Source organism: Alexandromys fortis, unplaced genomic scaffold (assembly GCF_014885135.2).
Source record: "Alexandromys fortis isolate MF-2015 unplaced genomic scaffold, M_Fortis_MF-2015_v1.1 scaffold_12, whole genome shotgun sequence".
Taxonomy (NCBI): domain Eukaryota; kingdom Metazoa; phylum Chordata; class Mammalia; order Rodentia; family Cricetidae; genus Alexandromys; species Alexandromys fortis.
The window spans coordinates 8,908,488-8,918,767 of record NW_026067937.1 but is presented as its reverse complement, the minus strand read 5'-3'; positions in this window follow the sequence as shown (position 1 = coordinate 8,918,767).

The window sequence follows — 10,280 nt, the reverse complement described above, 5'->3', positions numbered from 1 at the left end:
CCATTTGAACTTCTTCTGTTGAGAATTCTCTGTTCATTTTAGTGCCCCATTTTTTAATTGGGTTAATTAGCATTTTAAAGTCTAGTTTCTTGAGTTCTTTATATATTTTGGAGATCAGACCTTTGTCTGTTGTGGGGTTGGTGAAGATCTTCTCCCAGTCAGTAGGTTGCCTTTTTGTCTTAATGACAGTGTCCTTTGCTTTACAGAAACTTCTCAGTTTCAATAGGTCCCATTTATTTAATGTTGTCCTTAATGTCTGTGCTGCTGGGGTTATACATAGGAAGCGATCTCCTGTGCCCATATGTTGTAGGGTACTTCCCACTTTCTCTTCTATCAGGTTCAGTGTGTTCAGACTGATATTGAAGTCTTTGATCCATTTGGACTTGAGTTTTGTGCTTGGTGATAGATATGGGTCTATTTTCATTCTTCTACAGGTTGAGATCCAGTTGTGCCACATGACTCATTTTGGACTGTATTCTGACATTTTGCCAAGGGCAAATACCTAAAGAAGATAGACAGAGAGATAAGGTATAAAAATGTGACAAATTGATGAATAAATGATAGCTGTACAATTATCTGTATATAGTTGTGTCTGTGTGTGCTTTTTTGTTTCTTTATCCAATCAATAAATAATTTTGTGTAGTGTCTGTTAATATTTTAAGTATTTTCCAGTTCTTATAATATTATTATTCTTATTCCATTAGATGTTCTCGACCATAAATAGCATGTTAACTTGCAGTAAGTTAGTTTTCATTATTACTCAATGTTTCCTGTGTATATAAAATTCACTCCTACATAATACCTCTTTCCTCTTTTGTACTATCTTGTATTGTAAAAGGCATGTTTATACAATATAAAGAAATACTAAAGGCTTAGGAACCTAAGTTATAAACTCTCAGCTACTTTGCTAGTTGCTGAAAAGCGTAAGTAATCTTGGATCACATCTACTTAGTGTTATGCTCAAATCCTGGGTCTTCCTCTTATATATATCATATGACAATGAACAAGGTTTTTGAACTTTCTTTATCTTGTGTTCTTGTAGTACAAACAGAAATACAATTCTTGCAATCAGAGTTCTAGGCAAATATATTTACATGACAGATATAAAATACAAATCTCAAAGCATATAGACTGCTTTCATAGTCTCTATATTCTATTATATAAAATAAAAGATTAAAAATAGTTAATTTTTCATCTAATGTTTCATTCATGACAACAAACTCTTAGGCAAAATTTTCATTCATAATTTCTCATATTTATATTTTTGGAAACTATGCATAACAAAACATTTGAATTTGAAATTTAGCTTTAATTCCCAGATTTCTAGTGAATGTCTTTCTCACTTGAGAAAGAAAATATCCTTAAATTTCACTGGGTCCAGACTATGTTTCACCTTTGTTTTGGGGCACCTGAGATTTCTTCCAGAGATTAGGATTCTGCAAAGGGCAGTTTTATTACTCCCCTGTGGTAAGCAAGGAATTAGAGAGTTACTTGAGGGCAGCGGTTAAAGCTGTGCTGACTTATTTTTCTAGACTCTGAGAACAAAAGCAGACAAGTTCTTGCTAGTGTGTCTGTGGAGTCAGACTTTTGCATTTTGACCTCACATCTCTAACCTCATGCAACTGACACACATAAAGGGAAGTTTTATTAGACTGGAAATCATTTGTGGACACTGTCTTTCGTTGTGATACTCATCAGATGAACAACTTTGTGCACTAAGTTCTAAATCGGCAGCACTCCCAGTACATTTGGAACAGTATCTGAACCCTCCCAAAATTGGACCTAGACTACAATTAGCACCAAAGCAAATTTCAATTTTAATTTCTGTATTTCTTAAAAGTAACATTCTCATTGGAGAGAGAATATGAGAAAATCATTGTAGTCTAATTCCTTTACACTTATGAACTTGGTCTCTGAGATCTGACAGCTTGAAGGAGACTCTCAAAAATAATGACCTCCAACAGACTCCAAATTTTTTCTCTATAGTATACATATAAATTCCACAACTTATTTACATTTGGGCACTCTTATAAATTTCATGGAAAACTGCTGCCAAATTGAATGTTGTATTCTCCCCCACACCCCCTGTTTTCCATTCCAACTAGAATATCTACTTAGAGGATAATTTTGAAAATGAGAAAGAAGGAATAATGTAGATGAAATATCTTCAACAAGTAGCCCTGGATCCCTGGGGAAAGGCCACGCACGGTATTTTACATAACTATACACTGTATTCAGATCCTTCAGAATTGTACTGACCAATTTTATTTGGCACTAAAATCAGACTATCTAGCCTGCTATTATTACTAGGCTACCAAGAAGGTGCTTACAAAGTCATGAGTCTTTGTACTAATGCCGCTGTGAACTGTAACTTTAGTTTTAGGAGAAAACACAACGCACTTGATATGATGAAAGGCATGCTTTCATGCTTCCTTTTCTTCCTCTTTGAAACTTTAGATCCTTTTATATCCTCTGAGATGTTTGAGTGATGGAGATAAAGAGTTACATTTTTATACATAAATAGACAGTCGCACTATAAAGAAAAGGAGAGAAATGGAATGTTAAAATCTGAATCGTTAAAACTGACATTCCAAGGAGTTTTATGAATAATGATATTACTTTTGTATTGTGCTGTTTTTAACTTAAAATCCAAGTGATTATTTAATTACAGGTGGAAATAGATTTTTTTAGAGTATATATTACATGTGTTACTTGTTCAACTATTTCAATACTACCAGATATCTTATTTTGTTGTGGTAATTATGGACAGTAAATATCAGTAAAATAAAAGGAATTAACAAAGTTCATACAGTTAATTAATAGTTGAGCCAGGATTTGAAATCCAGCTTGTTGGTCCTTTAGATTTGTGCCAGATTCTAGAAGCAAAGTGCTTTAAAATAATGGATTTGGCTGCCCCCCCCCCCAAAATGGAGGGGCTCCCTGACAACTGTCTTCAGGAGGATAAGTACCATGAGAGATGGACATCTAATAAATATGCTTATGAGGCTTATGAAATCATTTGGCTGACGATAGTACCAGAAACTATTTGTTGAAAATTGAATAAATAAAAATACAAAAAGATTTTGATTTGTTAAATTTACACAGCATAATTACCATCACCTCTCAATCTACCTTTTAACTTTGACTCATTTATTGCATATTGTTTCAGTTATACATGAAAAAATATTGGCATTAGCAAGTAAAATGTATGTGGGATTTTCTATGAAATAATTAAAACATGTACTGGTATGTAAGAACATACAGATGTCTGATAGTGACATATAAATATAAAAACCAAATATGTGTTGATCCATTTTTTGTTAGCCTATCCTCAGTGGAAATTATTCAGAACTATTTCCTATTTTCAGTTCAGTTTATAGGCTTGGTTGGTTTTTGCTATAAACATTTGGAAAGTGGATGAGATAAGGAAAATAATGTCAACCACTGTACATGGTGTCCTTAAAAAATAAATTGCCTGTCTTTGTGACCTAGGTCACAAGTATAGTCAAATAGTTCAAACTGTGTTCAAATATAATCACCAAAAAAACAGACTGAGTTGAATCCTGCAATGTCAATATTAACTACTTATTTTGCACAGGTCAATAACCATGCAAAATGTGTTCTTAACTGTGTCATGATGCGACAGAAATATATTTTAACAAAAATTTGTTACATAAAATTGATACACATCAGCCCTCACTCACATTTGACTAAAGTATTAGCTTTCCCTAGAGGTGCTGAGAGGGGCAAATAAACTGTTTCTCAAAGACTGACTCACAGGTTTACCCAAACATAAAGTCATTCCATGAAGACTTTAGACACAGAGAAGTGAATTCTAGTATTCTAATCAATAAAATTCTTTCTCTAGCTTTTTGGAGACAAAGAAAACTTGTTAAGAAGAAGGTAGATTTAAGCTAAAGGTGACTTCAAAATGGCTCTTCCTTGAATAATCTGAGGGAAAAAGATTTTCTCTATCTATGTGTTTTTCTGCACACCTTTAATGCTAGCGCTCAGGAGGCAGAGGCACTTGTGAGGCCTGATTGGTCTACAAAGTGAGCACCAGGATAGTCAGGCTGTTACACAGAGAAACCTTTTCTCACCCCCCCCCCACCAAAAAAAAAAAAAAAAGTAATGGATCTTACTGATTAAAACAACAACAACAACAACAACAACAAAAATATCCTGAGTGAGGTATCCCAGACCCAAAAAGATGGACATGGGATGTACTCACTCATAATTGGTTTTTAGCCATAAATATAGGACATTGAGCCTATAATTCGCGATCCCAGAGAATCTAAATAAGAAGGTGAACCCAAAGAAAAACATATAGTTATCCTCCTGGATATTGGATGTAGTCAAGATTGCTGGGCAAAAATTTGGGAACTGGGGGGTGGGGAGGGATGGGGGAAAGGGGAGATGGGGAGAGAAAAGTGAGAAGGGGAGGATAGGGAGAACTTGGGGGAATGGGATGGTTGGGATAATAGAAGGATGGATATGGGAGTAGGGAAGTATATATCTTAATTAAGGGAGCCATTTTAGGGTTGGCAAGAGCCTTGACTCTAGAGCAATTCCCAGGGGTTCAGAGACATGTACCCAACTAGGTCCTTGGGCAGTTGAGGAGAGAGAGCCTGAAATGGCCCGATCTTATAGCCATACTAACGAATATCTTGCTCTTGCATATCACCATAGAACCTTCATCTGGCGATGGATGGAGATAGAGACAGGGACCCACATTGGAGCACTGGACTGAGCTCCCAAGGTCCAAATGAGGAAGGAGGAAGGAGAACATGAGCAAGGAAGTCAAGACCACGAGGGGGGCACCCACCCACTGAGACGGTGGGGCTGATCTATTAGGAGATCACCAAGGCCAACTGGACTGGGACTGAAAATGCATGGGATAAAACCGGACTCACTGAATGTGGCGGACAATGAGGGTTGCTGAGAAGCCAAGGACAATGGCACTGAGTTTTGACCCTACTGCATGTACTGACTTTGTAGGAGCCTAGCCGGTTTGGATGCTTACCTTCCTAGACCTAGATGGAGCAAGGAGGACCTCGGATTGTCCACAGGGCAGGGAACCCTGACTGCTCTTTGGACTGAAGAGGGAGGGGGAAGGAAATGGGGCGTGGGGAGTGGGGGGAGGGGGAGAGAAAAGGGAGGCGTGGAGGAGGTGGAAATTTTTAATTAAAAATATTAATAAAAAAAGAAATAAAGATCATTTCGGTTAAGAGATTTAAATATACTGAATTTGCTAATCTAATTTCATGCAGTGTCCTTTTAGTTTAAGGAAATCACTGTACAGTGAGTTTAAAGATTAGAATACTTCCTAAATAAGGTATGCAAAATATAATACCACCATATAATACTTATATTATGTGACACTATTACAATACTTGATTTGGATATGTTTAATTGAATATATATTTCAAAATCCTTTGTGATATTGCCTGAGAAAGGTAGCAGAAATGTGAGAATTTGCATGTTAGCTCTGCCAGTTTGTAGCTGAATGATTCATTCTTAGCTAAGAACTTTTATGTCTGTGAAAGCCCTCAGTTATCAGCTTGACTGGATCTGGTTTAAACTAGAAGGCAATTCCGTGGGTTATCCTCTGAGAGATTTCATTGATTAGATTAATTGATTTGAGAAAAATCACACTAAATATGAGTAGAACCTCAGATGGCAGCTCAGATAAAGGATCTTAAAGCAGGAAAACTTGACTTATTCTTGATGGGAAGTTACTCTATCTGGTTGCTGCTACTAAAGATTTCTTAATATTAGAATTAAAGTTTTTGGGTTTCCAACATGGACTTAGACCATCGGTTGTTCATGAATATCCCAGTTTCTACAATACTGGAGTAGGTCTCTGAAGCTTCCACACTTACAGACAACAGAGTATTCATCCCCAAACCCACACAGCATGGTCTGAAACAGCCACTGTTAGACTGCTCTGCCCATCATGCACACCAACTTAATAAATACCCCAAATCATCTATCATCAATCTGTCTGTCTGCCTGCCTATCTATCTATCTATCTATCTATCTATCTATCTATCTATCTATCTATCTGTTACCACCTTTTTATTCTCTAGAGAACCCTAAGATAGTATCTATTATATCTCTTTTGAAATATATTGCTTTTATTTTACTTTCCAACAATTTCTAAGCCTGAGAGCACAATGTTAGAGCAATTAACAATGTGTGACATAGACCTGAAATTTGATAATAGCACCACCACTTTCCACTTTCCTTCTGACGATGTGTTTATTACAATCTGAACAAGTATGATGCTTGACAATATGGCCATTAGTTGAAGGGTTTATTAACCAGTCAAACATCAAGTACATGCATTCTGGGTTTTACTTTTGTTATTATTTTGGGTTCATTGGCTCATGTTTATTTAATAGGACTTAATAATATAGTGACAATTTCAGGACATTCTGAGATTCACTTACTTACCACTCTGACCTTCAAGTTAGTGTTATCATTTTCACCCGATATCTTATTTTTTGGAAAATATCTGGCCTTCTATGAAAATAAAACAACCACCCTCAACATTATTGCTTATTTATCAGGGAGCAGACAATTATAACTGTGTATTTTTACAAAACAGTGAATGACACAAATAGAGAGAATTTAAAGATTGGTATATAACTCAAAATTTCACACACACACAATAAGAGAAAATTTGTAATGGTGCATGACAAAAATCTAACAAGAAAATGGAAAGTCAATGTAATTTTACATTTAAATTTGTAATCATCTTGAATTCAACTTGCATTCATCAAAATGTCTTTTAATGAAGCATCCTACAACTAATTAGAATTAGAAACCTTGTTCAAGTATAAATAATAGAAAAATGTGATTGACATTTCATTTTTTTATCATCAATTTTTCCTATAAGGTAATTACATTTCTAATTGTCTGCATATATTATTTGATTAGATAAATTAATAATCATATAGTGTTATAATTGTGACATTTGCTTTTCTTGAACTATAAAAACTAATAAATATAAATGTCAACCTAACATAATTTTTAAGGATGATTATGGATTTGGAGGCAATGACTATATTACCTCTTCTTTATTATTTATTAATTAATTTACGTATTATTTTGATTTTTTTAGATAAAGCTTCTGTGTGTAGTCCTGTCTTGAAACTAGAGCTATAGACCAGCATGCCTAATATTATTTTTAATAGGAAGATGACTCTTACAATTAAGTGCCTTTTTAAGCAGGTGATAGGTAGAGACTTTGAAAGCAAGCAAAATTAATAACTAGAGCATCAGAGTTTTTTCTTCTCTGTAGAAATTCTGTAGCTGAACGTTTAGTTAAAGATTGAGAAATATATTTAAGCACCGTATTTCATGGGAAAAATAAACTACTTCAGAGATTTCTCTACCTTCAAGTCCTAACTATGCTTTATAACTCCATGGGGTCCACTTCACTGGGAAAGGCTAACACTTCTGAAGAAGCATCTCTTTCTGTACTTAGAATTTATTTATGAATAGACAGTGTGTGGTGCTCGAGGTAAATTTCTGTCAATAAAACTCTTTGCTATGTTCCCATCACCTGTGTGTACTTATGATCCTAGACCTAAATAAAATATAACTTGTATTTTTGATGCCGTAGCAGTGAACTAGGATTTTTCTCATACAGAAGGCGTTGTACAGGCAGGCAGCTGTACCCTTGATGGACATTTAGAGCACATGATGTACTAGCCAATGAGTGCAATATCCTAGACAATTGAGTCACTCCCCTGTGCTCTCAGCTGAAGCTCCCTCAAGAGACATGGCCACAAATAACCACAGCTTGAGTTAGATATGAAAGGAGCATTTGCAGAAAAATAAACAATGTTGTGGTAAACGTGAAAGAAAAAAAAATGAAAATAATTCTCTAAGGAGAACAGTTAAGAATTTTATTGAAAGCTTCTAAGTAACTTTGGGGAGATTTCAAGTGGAGGGAGTCTCAAATGACACAAATGTCTGGATCTGGACTGAGTGCATCCCAAGTTTTTAAAGTCACACTTGACTGTGCCAAAGATGAGTGGATTAGGGGTCATTGGAGGGTTTTTCTAGAAATACTGATTCAGGGCCTCCTCTATCAGGAAATGCTTGCCTTGCTCCTGATTCTCTCTGGATCTTCACAGTTTTTCAAAGCAGCTGAACTTTATTCTCCTTTTATGTTTCTGTGTGTTCACACATGAGTACATTTTGAACCATTGACTGCTATTGGATAGATATAACTGCAAACACAAGGTATGTGTTTCTATATATATTTAATAAAATACATCCTTTGAGAATAATAAAGGTTTTGACATCCTAAGTGAAGGCAACCTATTTTTTTAATTATTCATTCATTTTGATTTTAACAATGGGTCCCAGTCCCTCCACATCCCTCACTAATTACCTTCTCCCAACCTAACCCCAGCCACTCTTCAGAAGGATAAGGTGTCCTGTAGGGAATCAACAAAGCCTGACACATTCAGTTGAGGCAGGACCCCTTCCCTTGTGTATCAAGGCTAAGCAAGGCATCCTATCAAATGGAATGAGCTCCAAAAAGTCAGCTCGTGCATCAGGGATAGATCCTGGTCTCACTACCAGGATACTAGATGTAAAGGATAACCAGAATAAAATACACAGCTCCAGAGAAACTAAGTAACAAAGAAGACCCTAAGAGGGACTCATGGGTCACCCTGGGAAAGAAAATAGATCAGACCTCCTGGGTAAACTGAGGGTGTGGAGGCGGTAAAGCGGAGGGGGTGAGAGATAAGAACATTACCTTCTCCCAACCTAACCCCAGACACTCTTCAGAAGGATAAGGTGTTCAAAAAATGGCTTATGGATGTTTGGCTATGTTTAGAGTGTTGGTTCCAATTCATAATGAATAATAGTCTGGAAAAAAGATAAACAAAGGAGATGAGATTTAGAGTTCTTGTTTTGAAATGAAGAAAGGGGGAAGTACTGTGGGACAATAGTCTTGTAACTTGTAAAAATTTGTCACTTGTATTGGTTTAATAAAACACTTATTTGCCAGTAGCTAGGTAGAAAGTACAGTTGGGATGACCAGAATATGAGAATTTTGAGAAGAGAAAAATCTCAATCTGTAGTCATAACCCAGACACACAGAAATCAAGATGAGAATGCTTCACTGATAAAAAAGTACCAAAGCACATGGATAACACAGACAAAAATTATGGATTAATTTAAGATGTAAGAGTTAGTTAATAAGGAGCCTGAGCTAATAGGCCAATCAGTTTGTAATTAATATAGGCCTCTGTGTATTTCTTTGGCACTGAATGACTATGGTACCAGGCAGTTAAAAAAAAAACTGTCAACATTCTTTTATCATGGACTATATTTTTCTCACAAATACAGATATTGACAGTAAGAAGACAATAGTTAGAATTTTGAACCTGAAGTATATCATGTCAAATCAACAATCTGTAATATATTCTACTATTTATGGACTTTCCACTCTACTGATGGTTTCTCTTGTTATGCAGAAGTCTTAATTCACTTTAATCTAATTTGCCTATTTTTTGATTTTCTGTACTTGGGGAAACATATAAAATATTATTTCTATATGACTGTGTTCAAGTTTTTCATTTGTATTTCCTCTACTAGTATTACAGCTTCTTTAATCTCTTTTCTGTTCATTTTTTTTTTTTAAGACAAGAGCTAATGAGACTCAAGGTGTTATATGAATCCCATGTAACCAGAGATCTACTTGGCTTTCTAATATTTTTGCCTTTACTATTTAACAGACATGTGTTTCATCATAGTTACTTATAAGATACTGAGGATCAATATAATAGTCACATGGTGTAGGACAATTCAGTATTCTGTCCATTATGTTTTAAATAAATGCTGTTTGGCCATTAGCCAGGCAGGATGTACAGGTGGGATAACCAGACAGGAAGTACATGTGGGGCAAGGAGAATAGGAGTACTCTGGGAAGAAGGAAGCTCTCCCTGCATTCCTGTCCAGACCACTGAAGAATCAGGATGTGACCTAACCCACTGAAAAAGGTACCAAGCCATGTGGCTAACATAGATAAGAATAATGGGTTAATATAAGTTAAGAGCTAATAAGAAGCCTGACCTAATTGGCCAAACAGTTTATAACTTATATAGACCTCTGTGTAATTTCTTTGGGGGCTTACTGGCTGTAGGAACTGGGCAGGACAGAAACTCCGACAAGCAGGCCCTCATGTTGCAGTCACCTGCATGGAAAGCAGGCACTTTCCCAACAACCTACACTTTCAGATGCCATTTTTTAAA